At 47.0% G+C, this 19,180-nt stretch overlaps 1 long non-coding RNA gene across 2 annotated transcripts; it reads right to left on the reverse strand.

Annotated features, from left to right (window-relative positions):
* Positions 1 to 11,117: 11,117 nt before the first annotated feature.
* On the reverse strand, positions 11,118 to 17,709 carry LOC116272450. 2 transcript variants are annotated; one of them, XR_004181128.1, is made up of 2 exons: positions 17,593 to 17,709; positions 11,118 to 16,592 (listed from the first exon to the last, which is right to left on the reverse strand). It is a non-coding gene; the product is annotated as an uncharacterized LOC116272450 (long non-coding RNA). The 2 variants fall into 2 exon arrangements; XR_004181129.1 differs by lacking the exon at positions 17,593 to 17,709 and adding an exon at positions 16,916 to 17,563.
* Between the last annotated feature and the right edge of the window lie 1,471 nt (positions 17,710 to 19,180).

The raw sequence follows: 19,180 nt of genomic DNA on the forward strand, positions 1-19,180 counted from the left end.
TCAGGGACAGACACAGAGGAATGGGACTTGTCCAGAAGAGATCTGCCCTCATGTGACCCTCTCCCTTCCCCGCCGAAGTCAGGGGCCCCAGGGAGCAGAAGATGTGAGAAACCAGTCGGAGGTCTCCAGGGCTCTGATGGAGGCTCTGCCCTCAAGGTGGCATGCAGAGTGAGAAGGGCCACTGATCCCAGGAAGACCACTCCACACCACCTAGGTTTCACTCTTTGGGAGTCACAGAAGCTGTGGGGTGGCAGGGGTCCTACTCCCTCAGATACTATATGGCATGGTGAGTGGACAGACAGACATCCTCAGGGTAGGACTGGAGGAAGGCCCCTCTGCAGTGCTTTGGAGAATCTTGGAGGTAAAAAATGTATTCAGTCAAATATTCAAAGGCTCTAAAACACAGAAGGTTAAAGTAGTGGTCCTTAAATTTGGATGCACATTAGAATCACCTGGGAAGCTTCAAAAACTGATGCCTGTGTCCCAGCACCCCAAGAGACTCTGATGTAATCAGCCTGGGCTTTGGAAATTCTGAAAGATTCCCAGGTGATTCTAATATTCAGACAAGAGTGGGAAGCAGTGGGTTAAAAGCATGCCCTTCTGCTGTCACTGAGTTCCGCCTTTCAGGATACTCTGGTAGACTCCTCACCCAACCACTGCCTTGCTATGTCACCCACGAAGGGCAAGTTATTTAACCTCTCTACACCTCAGCTGCACCAACCGTAAGGTGCACATAATGATACAGAACATCTACCTCTAATGTTCCTGTACCTGTAATGAGACAATCCATGTAAAGCACACAGAACGTGGTATACAAAATGTGCTCCCTGAAAGCTAGGAATCATTATTATTGTCTGTTGTTATAATAATGAGGAGGAAGAGAAGAAAAAAACAGGGAACCCATAGAGCTGGGTCTACATTGCCCAAGGAATAAGGGTCTCTAGCACTAAACCACGACTATCTCAGGAAGTGGGCAAGAAGAGGCTCCATGGCCATCTCCACAGTCCTCTCAGGAGGACACTCATCCATTCCCCCTCCTGCTGTTTGCTGTTTCTTCTGTCTTCCAAGCCCTCCCCTCTTCCCATCATCCTAAATCCCACCACTCAGGGCCCAGCTCTGACCACCCCAGGGCTCTCTCCCTTCTCAGGTGAGAAAGCCCTGAGGTCTCTCCAATAATACTTCCCCTCCTGCCTATCTGTCTATAGTATGAATGAATGCTTTGATATGGACTAGCCTCGTAGCCTCAAACGGACAATAAGCAACTTGGGAGGAGGGCCTGATTCTCATGCTTCTGTGTGCTCCCTGTGACACCTAGCACCATGCTGGGCACACAACTCTGGATTAATGAATATCTGTGAAATGAAAACACATGTAGAGCCAGCAAAGCTAACTGCACATCAGCAAGAATCCAGGCTCAGTGTCCAAGAGAAGCAGGCCCAGCACCCAAGTTGCTGGCCCAGCTCCCCATTCTATCATTACAAGGACACACCACCACCCAACTCCATCACAAGAGATCCCGCCCACCTAGTCCCAGAACCTGCGAGAAAGTCACTGACCCCCATGATTCCCTAAACCCCAAAAGAGTCAGGAAAAACCCAGCTCTGCCCACATGGGAGTCCAGAGCAGCTGGCCACCCAACAAGCTGTAAGCCTCTTACAGATTAAAGGCCCTAATTTAAACCTCTATTTGAGGTACGACAAGTGGGTCAACACTCTGCAGGTCGGTCAGTGCAGCTGGTGGAAGGAGAGGCAACTATGACCCAAGAAAGGCTCTTCTCCTCCGGGGGGAAAGATGGAGCCAGAGAATCACAGATGTAAGTAGAATCACTGAGGTGACAGCAAGTTCATTCTGATCCACCACGAATCCTACTCCCCGCCCCCAGATCGCCAGGACTCCAGCCTCCCTAGGCAACGAACCTGAGAAACAGAGAATGTAAGGACAAAACCACAGTCGGGATGGCCTTCCTCTTCCTGCCATGGCTTTGGTATGTGCGGAAGAAGGAAATTTGCTGCTAAAAGATAAAATCTTTCTAAGGTAAAGAAACAGTTAATAAAGCCAGGAACCAAGAGAAGACCGAAGGGGCTGGATATGCTGCTGCATTCTAGGGAATCATACCCTGGTGACAAGACAGGGAAGGCGACCTTTGCTCCTAAACCTGGCTGAGGTTTTCCCGGTCTTTCTCCCTAGCTCCTCTGCAGCAGGAAGCACCAGGCATGGGTGAGCAGCTGCAGACAAGCCTAGGATCACACTGTCAGAAGCTGACTCTGGCTGCTCTTTAAAAAGAGCCCTCTCACCACATCTGTCTCCATAGAGATGGCCTCTGGGGAAGTGGCTGGAACCCACTGTTTACACTAAGAGCAGAGAAATCCTTCCAGGACAATGTTTCTCAAACTTTCTGGACCCTGATTCATAGTGGGAAATCAATGCTACACAGCAGCCCAGCACAGGCATATATGTGCACTTAACTATATGTCTCTCTCTCTATATATATAACTGAAACAAAGTTTCATGAAATAATACTCATCTTTACTACGTACTATGCAATCTAATATTTTCCATTATATATATATTTTAAAGGCTGGTCTCAACCCGCTAAATTGATCTCACCCATTATGGCCTCTGGACCTGCAGTTTGAACATTACTCTGCAGGAAATGGAAGAGGCTCTTCTTGAAAGAACTTTTAAAATTCCCTTACAGACTAACCTCCCTACAAAACAAATTCCTGCTAAGCCCATGAGTGAGGTGAGGAAAGTGGAACCTCAGTTGCCCAGTCCTTTCTCTGCAATATGCACAAGCTGTGGCTGCCTCAGAGAGCCCGGTCGGCCCCACCTCTCTCAAGGCGCAGGAGCTCCCCCAACACCCGCAGTGATGCCTCCTGGTGCTGGCCAAGCACCTAAGCATAAGCCAGTGCAGGGCTGATTGTCACCATCATTCACTGGGATCAAGCATTGCCTTACCACTCCTCAACCTCACCTTCCACTGAAGGAACTTACCTATAACACACAAAGGCAGAAATGCCAACACTGTGCTGCCCACATTGGTTTTTTTTCCCCTCCAGCCTAGCTATATATCAGATGCACTACAAAAGCCTGGAGGATGGGAAGTTTTTTATCTTTTTTTTTTTTTGAGACGGAGTCTTGCTCTGTTGCCAGCCTGGAGTGCAGTGGCGCCATCTCGGCTCACTGCCACCTCTGCCTCCCAGGTTCATGTGACTCTCCTGCCTCAGTCTCCCGAGTAGCTGGGACTACAGGCACGTGCCACCACGCCCTGCTAATTTTTTTATTTTTTTAGTAGAGACGGGGTTTCACCACGTTGGCCAGGATGGTCTTGACTTCATGATCCGCCCACCTCAGCCTCCCAAAGTGCTGGGATTACAGGCGTGAGCCACCGTGCCCGGCCTTTTTTTGTTTTTTGAAACTGATGGTACAGAGACACATTTTATGGGAATCTATTTAATGTCAGGAAAAAGAAATCCAATGTTAAACCTTCCTCAGTCCAGTCTTCCTGCTTTTCCAAGAGGCCTGTGAAATGCCTCCTCCTCCAGACAGCCCTCCCTGAAGGGTCAGGACAGCTAAGGAATTCTCCAAACCCTATGCCATGGTAATATAAAACTCTAATGACTCCTTTCCACACTCACCATTCCCACAAATGTAACATGCTGCCTCTCTGAATCCATCATTACGGCTTGGGTGGGTATCTAAGTTGGAAAACATGTCACAGAAAAAAAACTTAGCATAAACATTCAATAGTTTGAATCAGTAAGTTGTAAAGGTTAATTTTTTTTCTATTTTTTTCCAAGTAATAGAACAGGTATTTTGTCCCCTGTTAAGTGGAGCAAACACTGGACCTCTCCATTTGTGTCAGTGTGCACACTCCCATTCCCCACTGCTTTCCCAAGCTCCTCGGGACCACTGTCGTGCTTGCTGCTTATCAGCACCCTCTAAACCCAGAATGCCCACTCAGTGCACTTGGGCAAGTACCAAAGACTCCAGGAGAAAAAGCATCTTATCACCATCATAAGAGCTCAGTGAGCATTTGACGGCTCACCAGCCTATAGCAGGTTTTTTGTTTGTTTGTTGTTGTTGTTGTTCTTTTGTTTTTGAGATGCACTTTTGCTCTTTTTTGCCCAGGCTGGAGTGCAATGGTGCAATCTCGGCTCACTGCAACCTCCGCTTCCTGGGTTCAAGCAATTCTCCTGCCTCAGCCTCCCGAGTAGCTGGGATTACAGGCACACGCCACCATGTCCAGCTAATTTCGTATTTTTAGTAGAGATAGAGTTTCACCATGTTGGCCAGGCTGGTCTCGAACTCCTGACCTCAGGTGATCAACCCACTTCGGCCTCCCAAAGTGCTGGGATTACAGGCGTGAGCCGCCGCACCCATCCCCTACAGCAGGTTTTTGTAACTTGGGATCTGTGAATCCTCTGATGGTGTATGCCAGATTGTGGGCTCTTACTATTTTTTTCTCCTGGAGAGATTATAGCATCCATGCAATTTCTAATATGAACTGGCAGGAAAATAAGTTAAGAGCCACCAAAACCAAATTCTTAGAAAGTTGATCAAGGGCCTCCCAAGATCACCTCTACCTCTCCAACACACAGCCCCTCCTCTGCCACTTACACTCTCTGAGCATCCCAACCTCCTTCTGCCAACAAGCCATTATTTCCTTCTTCAGTTTTGTGGTCTGGCATGAACTTTCAGGTGAAGTCCTCTCATCCTTGAACCCTTACTTATTAACAAACACCTATTTATTTAACAAGCACTTGATGGGTCCAAGCATCATGCTAGGCTCTGAGGATACAGCCATAAACAAGCGGAATGAGATCTTCCTTGTGTTCCCAAAGACATCCTCCAGCTCCCAACCCCATTTATGGCTAATACAACACTATCTTACACTTCATTTGTGTCACATTTATACTCTATTTTAGGTGAAGGTATCTGTCTACCTCACTCATTCCTTCTCCGTCCCCACCCCACTACATCCAAAAAGAGAAAAAGACACAGAATCTTTCGCAGAGGCCAGCCTAAGCAAATGCACATCAATCCATGAATGCTGATGGGCTCACCAGTGGTCCAAGCAGCAAGACTAGCACACCAGGGCAAGCCTGACTCAGCAATGCAGGGTCCAGGGGACCTTGGGAGACATCTCTGTTGCAGTAAAGACAGCACGGGGCCTCTGTTCCTCAGCCACAGCCTGCAGTTCTCATCCCAGCTGCTGATCTCTCAAATTGTGCATCCAGTCAGGGCAGTTAGAAAAACAACACCAAGTAGATGTGTCCAGCTGACATATCTCCTGGACTATCCAGGTGGAGGAGAAGCTTACATCTCAGACATCTGCACCAATATTTTCAGCATGTAAACTGATGGAAGACATGAAACAATGCATCAAAGACATACTCTCTCATGAAGAGGAGAGCTGGCTGCTCTAGATACCATGGCCATCTCTTCTAGCAATCTCTGCCAGCTCATTTCTGGAGCATCTAAACACGACCATCTACTTCCTAAATGACAACATGGCAGTGACTAGAGCTGCCACCATCCTTTCAACCTGTCAGATGCAGAAGGATGCACAGCTAACGGCAACAGGACCACAGAGCTGTTTCTCTAATATCACAAAAGCTTTCAATACTGTTAACGAAATGGCTCTAGCAGCCACCAAAGAAATCTGCTACTGCACTTTGTTGTCCAAGAAATACGACCTTATGGTGCTGAGGTCAGAGAATGGGATACTCCTCAGCACTATTCAGTCAACGAATATCAGTGAAACCCAGCACTGTCAGGTACTATAAACAACAGAAAAGACAAGACTCAACCTTTATGTCAATTAAAGGTTGTTAGGGAGGCAAGGTTACTATAGAAGAAACAATCAGAGCAATCACCTCTAATGTGGCATGTATAAGAAGATCCACTAGGATGAAGAAGAAAATATTAGAATATTTATACTTTACTGAAACACAAAAAATTAAATTTTAGTATTATTTAATATAGGAATTGACACTGACACACTCCTTCAATTTGTGTGTTGGGTGGTTGCTGTCATTTAAGGTACCAGAGGCATCCTTGTGTCTGAGTAGGAGATCCAAATGCAGAAGGGTAGACAGTGACACCCCCAGTTGCCTGTTGATTTAGTACAGTTTACATCTGCCCAGTGAAGCAAAATTAAAGATACCATCTTCAATACAATAAACAACAGTCCTTTGTAATAAGACGGTGAGACCTGAACGTCATCTGACCACAGTGTCACTAATTATCTTGTGGTAAAAATATCTAAAAGAGTTGCTCAACTTAGAGAAGAATCAGGCCAGGTATGGTGACTCACACCTATAGTCCCAGTGCTTTGGGAGGCCAAAAACAGAAGGATCTCTTGACACCAGGAGTTCAAGACCAGCCTGAGAAACACAGCAAGAACCCCGTCTCTACAAAAATTTAAAAATCAGCTGGGCATCACGGAGCACATTCGTAGTTCTCACTACTAGCGGGGCTGAGGATTGCTTGAGCATAGGAGTTTGAGGCTGCAGTGAGCTATCATTGTGCCACTGCACTCTAGCCCGTGCAACAGAGTGAAACTCTGTCTCAAAAAAAAAAAAAAAAAAAAAGAGGAATTATACTTTTTTAAACCAGAAAACAAGAGTACTAAAATGTGCTGACCTCTTCTGCAATGAGTGCCAGTAAGTAGAATGCTACTTAATGGATATTTTTAAGCAAACAAATAAATACTTACCCTGTATCTTTATGGTGAAGGTTGAATTTTTTTAATGGGTAAGAAAGCCATTGTTCTTTTAAAACGGGCAATTGGAAATCATTTGTACCATTATATGATAGTGTTGCCAATATCAATGTAAGGATGTCATCTTTAAAATCTCATTATCTACACACACTCAAAATAGAACATCAAAACTTGTTTTAAAATCACCCAAAATGAAGTATTTCCGGGGTTGTGAACCCATTTATTAAATTCAACATATAAAATTATTAAATTTTGCAATGAGTTTTTAAGAACAACTGATTGATATCAAGACTGACTGAAATATATTAGCTGGATTTCAACAAAAACCTTTGCAGAACATGGTGGATGTGACTAAAAAACAAGTATCAAGATTTCGTAAGTATAATCCAGGATGCATTTCTGCCATGGGCATCTGCATAGCATTGTGAGGTCTCTTTTAAAATATCCTGATTCCAAACAGAACTTCTAGTTGCAAATGACACCGAGCTATCCTGAAATAATAAATTATGCTCAATTGCAATGTTCTTACTGAAAAATAATCATTCTTAATAGCTAATTTCACTTAATTCTTCAACAAATGACCATCTCTTATATACATATGTCAGGCACTGTTCCATGCTCCGAAATATAGCAGGGGACAAAACTCACAAAAATCCCTTCTCTCATGGAGCACATATTCCAGTGGAGAGAGACAGAAAATACACTAATAGAAATAAATAGTACGCCAGCTGGTGAAAAAACACTACATGAACAGGATGCAAGGAAGGCTAGAGAATGCTGGGGGCTTGGTAGACCCACTGAGAAGGTAACATCTGAGCACAGACCCAAAAGAAGTAAGAGATTTAACCATAGGGCTATCGGGGAAAAGCATTCCAAACAGAGGGAACTGGAGGTACAAAGGCCCTAAAACAGGAAATGCCTAGTATACCTAAACAACAGCAGGAGGCCAGTGATGCTGGAGCAAAGTGGAAGTTGAAAAGAGTAACAGGAGATAGATACAGAAGCAACGTGATAAAGCCGGGTAAGGTCATATGGACCTGTATTGTGCAAGATGGCAGCCACTAGCCATGTGAGGCTATGGAGCACATGAAAGGCAGCTAGTTCACATGGAGATGTGCTTTGACTATTACTTACTACAACAAACAAACAAAACAAAAACAACGTAATATACCTCAGAGGTGAAAATACTGTTAACATACGGGGCTAAATAAAATACATTACAAAATTAACTTCAACTGGTTCATTTTCCATTCATTTTTCCTTTTATCAAAAAATTTTAAATTATATACATGACCCTCACGTGTAGCTCACATTATATTTCTACTGGGCAGTGCTGAGATAAGCTATGAGGTCTTATGGATCACAGTAAGGGTGATGGCTTTTACTGAGAGAGAAGAGAAGCCACTGCAGGGTTTGGGCACAGCAGAGCATGATGTGACTTAACGTTTCACAGGACTGTTTCGGCTGTGGGGAAGACTAACAGCCTCTAAGGGGCAATAAAGAAGCAGGTGAGAGAGGATGGTGGCTTGGACCAAGGTGATGGCAGTGGAAGTAGTTCTGATAGATGAGATTTTGGATATGTTTTACAGGTAGAGTCAACAAGACTTACTGATGAACTGGATGAAGGACAGATGAGAAAGAGGGAAATCAAGATGACCAGAGGTGTTTTCAAAAAGCAACTGGAAGGACAGCATTGGGGAGACTGCAGGAAGAACATATTGGGGAGGGAAACCAGGAGTTCCATTTTGGACATGTTTACTGAAATATCTATTAACATCGAAGCTGAAATATTAAACAGACAGATGGATACACAGGTCTACAGTTCAGAAGAGAGTTTGGGCTGCAGACAAATGATTAAGGGTTGTCAGCATATCGATTTTTTAACTTTCCATTATAGAAAATTTCTGGGCCGGGCGCAGCGGCTCATGCCTGTAATCCCAGCACTTTGGGAGGCTGAGGCAGGTGGATCATGAGGTCAGGAGATTGAGACCACCCTGGCTAACATAGTGAAACTCCATTTCTACTAAAAATACAAAAACATTTGCCGGGCGTGGTGGCAGGTGCCTGTAGTCCCAGCTACTCGGGAGGCTGAGGTAGGAGAATGGCATGAACCCAGGAGGCGAAGCTTGCAGTGAGCCGAGATCACGCCACTGCACTCCAGCCTGGGCGACAGAGTGAGACTTCTTCTCAAAAAAAAAAAAAAAAAAAAAGACAATTTCTAACATAAGTAAAACGAGAGAGAACAGTATAAAAAACCCCAGGTACCCATCAACCAGCTTCAACAATGATCAGCTCATGGTCAATCTTATTGATCTCCCAGGATTACACTGAAGCAAACTCTGGAGATCACTCATATAGATGGTATTAAAAGCCATGCAACAGGAGAGGATCACAGACAGAATGAGAGAAGATAGAGAGGAGGTGCCCAGGGCCTTTAATGTTTAGAGGTCAGGGAGATGAGCAGCCGAGAAGGAACGGCCAATTAGGCAGATGGAAAGCCAGAAATACACACCCTGGAAGCCAAGTGAAGAAACAGCGTCAAGGAAAAGGGTATGACCAAAGGTGCCAAACTGCTGAAGAACTCCTGTGAGGAAGATGAAGTGACCACTAGAGTCAGGATCATGGGAGTTACCACAGGAGCACTTTCATCAGAGTGGCATGAGTCAAGAGAGGATGTGAAGACAGCCAGGACTGAAAATATGGAGGGACAGATGATGGGGCAGTAGCTGGGAGAGGTGACCAAAGAAGACTTTTTCAAGATGAGAAAGATAGCCTTTGGAAACAATCCAGTAGAGGGAAAAGGTGGGGATGCAAGGAGGAGGGGACAGGCTGGGGCAATGTTGAATAAGGGAGAGGAATTGAAATTTAGGGCAAAGTAGAAGGCTGCCCTTGGACAGAACCATGAAGACTTCACTTAGGAAGAAGGTAGGGAATACTATATATCCTAGCCATTTGAAGTCTTTTGTTTTGTGTTTTATAATACTATAATGTATTTTAGCACAGCACTGCTTTTTATAAATTATAAATACACACACAAACAAGGGGAATTGCTCAAAAGTTTTAACTGATATGGGCACACAATCGAAATAATTAAAGACCTCTTAACTGAAAGAAAACAAAACATATCCTCAGAGGCTGAACATGTAGCCTTTAGGGACAAGGTATCATAAGGCTACTAGGTCTTGTATCTGAAAATATACTTTTATTAACTAAGATTTTTTTTAAAGGCTCAGACACTATAATCCAGTAACTACAATACAGTTGCACTTGAACTGAAAATGCAAAAATGTAAAAAGAATCATGGACCATTCTCAAAATCAGAGCATCACAGGAATCAGAGTCTGATAATTTACTTACATAAAGAAATGTAAATCAGTTAAAAGTTTTATCAGCAAGACAGGCCTGAATTGTACCATCATATTTGGCTACTGAGGCAGACTGGCTACCCAATACATAACAAACAGCAAATCAAGAAAGTGGGCCTGTCATCTGAAAGGCTGGCAGGTAGCCTATTTGGAACAGGCAAAAGCCCCAAACCAACCTGAAGTCCACAAAGCCACAGAAACATCCAATTTGCTCAAACACGTTAGCAACACTTGGCGTTTGACAAGCCCTGTAACAATTCAGAGCCCCTCTCTTTAAACGTGTTCATTTAGCCTCTCTACAATCCACCCATTCAGGAAGCTCTCCATTTTAACTTTCCGAGCTATACACACTCAAGCCCAAAAGTGTTACATGGATACGCTCAGAGCCCAGGCAGCACCACAGTTAAAATGCCGGGTCGCGTGGCTATGAGACATAGTCCTGCCACAGAAGCCACGTCTGGCTTCTTGAACATGCTAGGGGCACCTTTATCAACTACATAAAATGACAACATGAGAGCATGAACACCATGCTCTAAAACGTGGCAGGTCTGCCTGCACAGAAGTGACGGTTGTGGTCACACTGCTCAGCTGGGGTGAACACACGGGGAAAACTGCCAAGCAGCAGCTCTCCTGCGGTCAAACTGTAAGCTCCAGGCGTTGGGCCCTGTCTGTCCTTTTCACAGGTGTAGGCCCAGTGTCCAGTACAGCTCCTGGAACAGAGCAGGCTCGCAAGAAATATCTATTGAAGGAAGGGAAAAATGACGAGCTACATTACACCATAAAGGCAAGAGGGATCATGAAAAAATGCTCAAAATCATAAAAACCATCTAACAAAACTCAGGAAGCTGTTGATGGCAGTTGACTGGGAAGAATGGTGGGCAGCTAAGTAAATCTAAAAGGTAGAATTGCAAAACATCAATTCTTTTAAGAATGACCATAATCTTTATTAACAGAGCTTTGAAGATGTCATCAACTAAATGAAACATACGGATCTTGTTTGGAGCCTGACTCAAACCAACCTGCTGTTTTCCAAAAAAAAAAAAAGAAAGAAAGAAAGAAAGAAAGAAATTGAGACTACAAAGGAAATTTAAACATTATTTGGATATTTGGATGACAGGAGACATTTAGGAATGACTGTGCTTTTTCAAGGTGTAATAATACCACTAGGGTTATGTTTTTAAAAGATATTATCTTTTAGAGATACATTAAAAAGTATTCATGGATAAAATAATACAGGATCTAGGACTTGCTATAAAATAATCCAAGAAGGGGGTAAGGAAAAGGTGGGTGAAGGTATGAAAGAAATGAGAAAAGCCATGTGTTGATTATGTGTCAAAAAACCGGGGGATGGGAACATTGAGGTGTATTACGCTAATTCTTTGTGTACCTGTGAAAATCTCCATTGACAAATTTGAAAAAAAAAAAAAAAAAAAAAAGACTAACCATAATGTCAAACCACAGTTAATTTCCTTGCATTTGCCGCACTGTTGGAAAATAACTGAGAGGCATTTTTAGTCATACATGGACACAGTCATTTCTGAGGAGACTGGCAGAACAGAGCTGAGAGTCCCATCTTTTCTTTATCCCTGCCATCATGTTCATCGGAGACTCGCTTGTGTCATTTCTGCTTTCATCCTAGGCCTGAAGAGGTCTCCATGTTTCCTCTCACAATGGCCCCTATTCTCCCTCCACTCTTCTCTTCTCTGCCGCTTGTTAGTTCTTCACTATTCTGGTGGCCCTCTGCTTTATCCAATGATCCTGACTACCTCTAACCCACCTTTGTAGCCAGGTCATATTCCTTCCTTCTCATGGCCCTAACGCCAATGGATTCTGTCATGCCCACACGGCTTTAACCCTTCTCTTTTCCTTAAAGGCAGTCACTTAAAGGCAGTCATCATCCTATATCCGAGTACGTCCATCTTCCCCCAAATCTGTCACACTTGCTGCGTTAAGCAGCTCTCTTCCTCCACTTACCCACTCAGATCCCTCCTGCACATTTCCAGGACAGATCAAACAAGGATGGGTCAACCAATAAATATCTGAGGCCTATCGTGTGCCAAGCTCTGTACTTAGCACTGGGGTGACAGCAAAGAACAAGACAGATACAGACATGTTCTCTTGAAGCATGTGATCCAGTACAGACAGAATTAAGATTGGTTCAGCTGCCCATAAACCTTCCAGATCAAACTGCGAATCTTTTACTTACTTCTGTATCCTGAGAACTTCACACAGTGCCTACCATGTAATAGATCTTTAATAAATATCTGGTAAAAGATATTTATTTATCCAAGTCAGTATACTTGTCTCAACATAAGTTTAAGACCATATAGTATGGGGTCACCCTAAACCCTACAAATGAAAAGATATTTGAGAGAGAATGTTTTCATTATAACAGCCTCTGGGGAAACTGTGTCGGGGAGGTATGAAGGAATGCTCCTAGAGCCAGAGTTACCATTACCAGCTAAAAGCAGCTCTAGGTGTGCTTGACTTCTGTCTTCTTTGCTATTGCGGACTGTCTGCTCCCTCCTCCCACTGCTGGCCTCCTCCCTACCAAGTGCAATGAGAATCAACCTCAGTCACCTCCCTTCCCCCTGCTACTTTCAGCACGTGGTTTCCTCCTGCTACCGACGTGTCTCACTTCCTATCTCAGCCCTGAGCAGAACTGCCCCAACTGCTGGGCTGCTGCTGTTCTGCAGCAGTGAGAACTTTAGCCCTGTTCCTAGCTAGGAGTTTCAGCAAGACTCCGGCTTGAGGATCAGGTCAAAAAGGTGGAAACTAGGACACAGGAGGACTCCATAAACGTTGGCTGCAGGAATACTCAATGCTGATTCCAGTCCCAAGCCAACACAGACACACATCCTACAGACGCCAAGCCCAGGGCCTTATTCCGACAGAGTGGATAAGTGCCAGATTCAGACAGACATGCCAGGCTGGGTTGCCGACTCTCTCTGCGGTGGCATCTCCAGGACCTTGGCATTAAAGGTGCCAGTGAGATCAGAAGCAACAGAGATATCAGGGGAAGATCCTACAGGACAGGTGGAACCAATAAGCCTCCCTTCTCCTCACCCAACACTAGGCTTGGGTCAGTCCAGTATATCCTCTGCACTGCCCTGGGAAATCAGAATGAGAGGGACAGTAGCTTGTCAAACCCAGTCCTGCTGAGGAGCTCAGGCCTCCAGGCTCCAGGGAAAAGGCTGAAAATGAAAGCGCTTTCCTAGATACAGAATGACTATTTTTGAGCTGACTCTAATAATCTACTACTATTTCAACTATCAGATCATGCTCTCATGGGATCACAAAGACAGGCCCAACACAGAATCTTTAAGAACCCTAGAAATCTGAAACAGCCATCGTTAGCATCCCCAGTAAAAGGCCAAGCACCTTTCTGGTAGTCTACAGCAGGGGTTGGCAAGTTTTATTTTTTATCCTAAAGGGCAAGATAGTAAATATTTTAGACTTATGGGGCATACAGGCTCCCTTGCAATTACTCAACTATGCCATTGTAGCATGAAACCAGTCTCAGACATACAAACGGGCATGTCTCTGTTCCAGTGAAACTTTATTTACAAAAACAGGGATCGGGCCCATGGGCCACAGCTTGCAACCCCTGGTCATTGGGAAAACCTGCTTTTCCAGTATTTCCATGCTCTAAAGAGGAACAGAGGCTCCTATCCACTTGGAGGGCTCCTATCCACCCTGAAGACAGGGACCCACTCTGGGGACTAGGCCTCCATCCCTACCAGTCCCTCCCACAAGGCACTAAGAAATCTAGGCTACTTGTTCAAAAAGCCTGATCTGCATCAGAAACCTGGGCAAAGGTAGAAAAAGCTTTCCAGACATCAAATCAGAGGGCTTCAAAACTGAAAGAAGCTAGATCCCTTAGACTAGACACTTGGCCTGGAAAAGGAAGTGGTGTGACCAAGATTATGTAGCTAGCAAAAGTCGCCTCTCTGTCCAGTGCTCTTACTCCTCCAGGGTGACAAACAGCATGCTGGAAGAGGCCAAAGACTTGTGGCGCATTTCTACAGCACAGTCCCGGGCTATAAGCAAATGGTACAAGAGCTTGGGGAAATAAGTGCGTGCGTGTGTGTGTGTGTTTCCAGGTATACCTGGACATAGTTACTAGGGAGAGGAAAACGTAAGCAAAAATCTTAACTTCAAAAAGGGATATGGTTTGGTAGAAGATGTGGGTGTTTGTTAGCAGAAATGTCCAGGGTCTGGGCAAGCCCTGGGATAATAAACCAGTACAAGGCATACAGCCTCACTCAATTCCAGGTAATGCCCCAGGCCCTAGGATCTACCTCTACCCACCTTCAAGCTTCATAATCCAATATCCTTCAAATCTTTTCCCAGAATGGACTTCCATTGCATATTTTACTTGCCTGACCATAAACATTTTTATTTGGATAACCTGCCATCATCTTGAAGGCAACATGTCTAAAAGAAAATCAAATATGACTCCCCAAAACAAGTTTGAACTCTAATGTTTCTATTTCTATAAATCAGTAAGGTTCAAAATTTCAGCACTTCCTCTTCCCCATGTCCTGTTCTCAAGCCAAAGTAGCACTCTAAATTACCTCTTCCTCTTCATTTCCATAGGCTCCACCCTAACCTATCACCTCCCAATCTGGTATGTTGCTAGTCTCCTGCTGGGGACCCCAGATTCCAGGCTTGCAACAATGCCAGATCTCCCCCCATATACTCATCCTCCTTCCATTCACCACAGTCTCTTCAAGGTCAAGGTCCAGCGCTACTCACCTTTCGCTTTCCAGTTCCCAGAACCTCACCTAATATGGGGGACACACAATAAATGCTGAATGAATGAATCACAGTTTTCATCATAAGATGAAAGATAAAACTTAAACAAAAATCTTAACTTCAAAAAGGGATATGGTTTGGTAGTTTTCATCACAAGATGACTACACAAGAAACCTCATGCCCTTCCTAGTTCCTACTCCCTTGAACCCAGACTGCTGAACTCTGAAGGCCCTCCATCATCTTACCCTGCCTACCTTAGCTCCTACCAGTCCAGAAACAGGCTTTTGGCTCCATCTAGCTCATCAATGCTGGACCCTCCTCATGTGCCAGGCATTCCTGCATCCACATCTCTGCCCACGCTCTGCTCACTCTGCCCTGTGATGACGTCCATGCCCTTCCCCCTGCATCTACTCCAACTCCTACGCAACTGCCAACTGCCAAGCTGTGGGGGGAGACAGGGGATGCAAGAAGAGGGGAGATGATAAAAAAGACTGGGAAAAGGGGGGCATGATGAAAACATGCTGGGGTCTCTCTCTGATCCTTGGAAGTACAACCCTCTCAATGGGTCACAGGCGATTTAGAGAAGGAAGAGCCAGGAGGAGGAGCCAGATTTTTCCACTGAACGAAAGACATGATTTTCATCACTGCTTCTGTTGCCCTGGTAACCAGGGACAGCCCAGTGGAGAGTACAGTAAAAGAACACCATGTTTATCTTTGCTGTCTGATCTACTTCCCTGTACACCCTTCCCTGACCATCCCCTAGCCCCTGGGCCTGCTCCAAATCTCTTGTAATGCCACCACCATCCTTCTGGTTACCCTTGCTCGAAACCTCAAAGGCAGAGCTAATTTCTCCCTCTCTTTATCCAATCCTAAGTACCATGTGTTCTTCCACTGCAACATTTTGGGGTTCATCTCACCATGCCACCTGCCATGCCAGGGGTCCCCCAAAACAAAGAGCTGGTCTCAAAGCACAAGGATGGCATCTGCTCTACCAGACAGGGCAAGTGGGACTAGTGGGGCAGGAAGGTGAGGAAAACTGCCCAGCCAACCATATTCTCATCCCACACAGCTGGTGTGGAGAGGGACCTGGGTCTCCCAGCCCCCATCCTATGCCTGAGATCAGGAGAAGGAGCCAGGCTAGGGATGGGGGGAGTAGGTTCACCCACAGGCTTCCACAGATCCTGCCTCCCACACGGACACCGTGTCTGCGTGACCTGAGAGCGGAGACACAGTGCTCGCCCTGGAAGATTATATAAGCGTTATATAACATGGTGGCACCAATAAGCACACAGGAGCAGTTGTCGAGTGCCAGGGACAGGCCAGGGGTGGAACCAAACCCAAGGGGCTGGAGGTTCAGCCCTCCTGCCACCGATGCCAAAGCAGCACCAGGCCCTGGCTGCCTGGGCCCTGTCTATACCTGCTCCTTCCAGCCCAGAGGACACAGAGAGAAACGTGCCAAGCTCTGTGCTCTTCTTCCCACACGGGGCAGCAGGGAGGGGCCGCAAAACCGTCACCACCCTGGCCCATGGCAGCCTTTGCTCATCCGGCCTGAGGCAGCCTAACTGCCCTTTCCGCAGGGCAGCAGCCAGGGGGTCCAGGGCAGGGGAGGGGTGTGGGCCAGTAGCCCCCTCCTCTCTGTCCTACCAGAATGTAGGAGCACTTGTTTGGGGAACAAGTGCTGCAGCAGCAGCTCCAGGATTGGCTGGGTCAGCCGTTCCTCTGCTCTGTCACTTGCTGTTTCTCTAGAAAACAAAACAAACCGAAAGGGAAAGAAAAAAAAAATAAGCACATTTGACAAACGCCAGATCCCAAATTTTGGTCTAGGGTTGCAAAGCTGGAAGGAAGGGGTCCCAAGGAAATTACCCTATTTCCCTACAGCCCCCATCTCCCACCATTCCTGGCCAGTTCACCATCTATGAACTTGGGCTGTGAGCCCGAAGATTGCCCCGCATCCCCTATGTCTGGAGCTGCCTCAGTGGCTGTAGCTCCTTCGAATATTCCCCCTCCCTCTACAGAATGCTCAGTCTGCGGCTCCCAGATATACACGCGGGACTAGGCGGCCGACCTGGGGCAGTTCTGGGCAGTTTGGGCCAGGTCTTCATCAAACTCCTCCACTGTCATCACCACACCCACTTTATTAATTTGGCAGGGGTGGGGGGGAGTTGAACAGGGACAGAGCCAAGTGATCTCCTGCAGCACCTGCCCTCTCCTGAGCTATGCCTCTGGCCTTCCCGCCTCCTCCTCCACACGGACCTCTGCGCCCCCTGAAGAAGGGGGCAAAAAGAAATACGCATTAATACCTCGAGCCTTGGCGCACCAGCCCTCGCCCCCTCAACCACCTGTCTCTGCCCTCTCCCCCGCAGCCTTCCTCAACTCTGGGCGCCCCCTCTGCAGCAAAAGGGCACCACGCCCACTGCGGAGAGGAGAAATGCAAGGTGGGGAGTGGGCAGGGGCTCACTTGAGGGCCCGGGGGCTGCTCACTCACCCCTGAGCGCAGCTGGCCCTGGCCCCAGAGCCCGGGGCCCGCCCGGAGCTGCTCCAGGCCGCGACCGCTCCCACCCCCGCGGCGAGGCCAGCAGCGCCCCGAGGCCGCGCTGCAGCCGGGGTGGGGCGGGACCGGAGCGCGGCCGGGGCCTCCGGCATCGTCCCCAGGGAGCCCACCCTACCCCGGGACGCTCGGGGACCGCCCTGCAGGCCCGGCCCAAGGTGCCCACTCCCACCTGGCCAGGTCCCGGCGCTTACCTCGGCGGCCTTCCTCCCTCCGGGGGTACTGCGCAAACCGGCTCCCCCCCACCCCCGCCCGCCAAGCGCCCCGCTGCAGGCCCGAGATGCGCAGCCGCTGCGGACGCCGGCTCCGCGGCGGCCGCTTCCCGGGCGTGTGAGCTCAGCCTGCCCGCGCGCCCGCGCTTCCCACGCTCGGCGTCCCGCGCGGCGCCACCCAGCGGCCGCGTCGGGCGCTGCAAGCTCGTGTCCGGGAAAATCTGCCGCAGCCGGGCCGGCCAACTGATTCGGAAATTCCCAGAATTTGACCATAGGCTTGCGGCGGGGCGGCAGACCTGTCAGGCCGTGTGGCCGTCGCTAGACTTGGGGCAGAGCAGCTCCCACCCACCCTGTCTCTGAAGGAGACTCCAGAGTCTGCAAGATATTCTGATTTCCCCCTGTTCCTCTGACCTTGCCTCGCCATATTTCTTCCAGGGCAGTGGAGACTGTGGGGAGGCTGGTGACTCCTTGTAAAATGGGGGTGGAGAATCGAGGGGTGGGAAAAGGGTGGGAAGCTCTCGAGGCTGGCATCTCAAGGCCTCCATGGGCTCGTCCAGAGATCCGAGGTGTGCACTGAGTCACTTCCAGAGCTTGTTAGAACATACATGCACAGATGCTCCAGTCTACCTGTAAATTCTAATTCGGAAATTTCAAGTACTGTTTTTAACCTTTTCTTGTATCTACACCCTTCTGAGAATTGCAGAAGAGCTATGGACCCTCTCTTCAAAAAATGCACATGCATACGGAAATATAATTTTGCACAATATTTCAGGGAATTCTGAAACTCCTCAAAGCTCCGTGGATCCCAGCTTAATATCTCACTTTCTGCAGATACCCTAGGCAGAAAGAGCGAGCTGGTGATTACCTGAATACGCTGCCATCTTATCTCATGCTTTTTCCGCCTTCAGGAATATCTCCACTGGACCCCCAATCTCACATTTCTGCTTGCACAAATTCCACCTGTCCTTTAAGGCCAACTCGAAAACCTCTTCCTCTCTGATTTTCCCAATCAGCAATGCCATTTATGACCTCAGTTTTCTGAGTATGTATTTTATGGCTGTTAACATGTTATACATACACCCGTATTTATTTCTGTGGTTGGTTTTCTTATCTCCTTCTAGATAGTAAAACTCTTTTAAGATCAGTTTCTCCCTCTGCAACTACTAAGGGCCTTATATGATATGACTTTGACAAACAGTTCTTAAATAATCAAAGAGAGGTTGGATTGACAGAATAGGAGGCCCAGGGAGATGAATGCCTTTGCTCTACCTGCACCTCTCCTCCTTTCCTGATGCTCCACCACATGGACTGCTAGGCGTCTGGAAAACAGAGTCCTCAAGTTGATAGGCTCATCTCATTCTTTCCTGCTCCTCTAGGCAAGGCAGCCATAATTGAGGGGTTCCTGGATGAAGTTGCAAGACAAGTTCATGCAAGATGCACATACCAAATGGCAGATATTCTACCACCAGTATCTCCTAGTCCAGTGAGGGGTGTCCCCACCCGCCTGGTGCACAAGCAACGTGGATTTCATCCTTGAGTTTTCCATTTCACTTCCCTCCTTTCTTGCACA

The sequence above is a fragment of the Papio anubis genome, unplaced genomic scaffold (genome assembly GCF_008728515.1).
Source record: "Papio anubis isolate 15944 unplaced genomic scaffold, Panubis1.0 scaffold107, whole genome shotgun sequence".
NCBI lineage: Eukaryota > Metazoa > Chordata > Mammalia > Primates > Cercopithecidae > Papio > Papio anubis.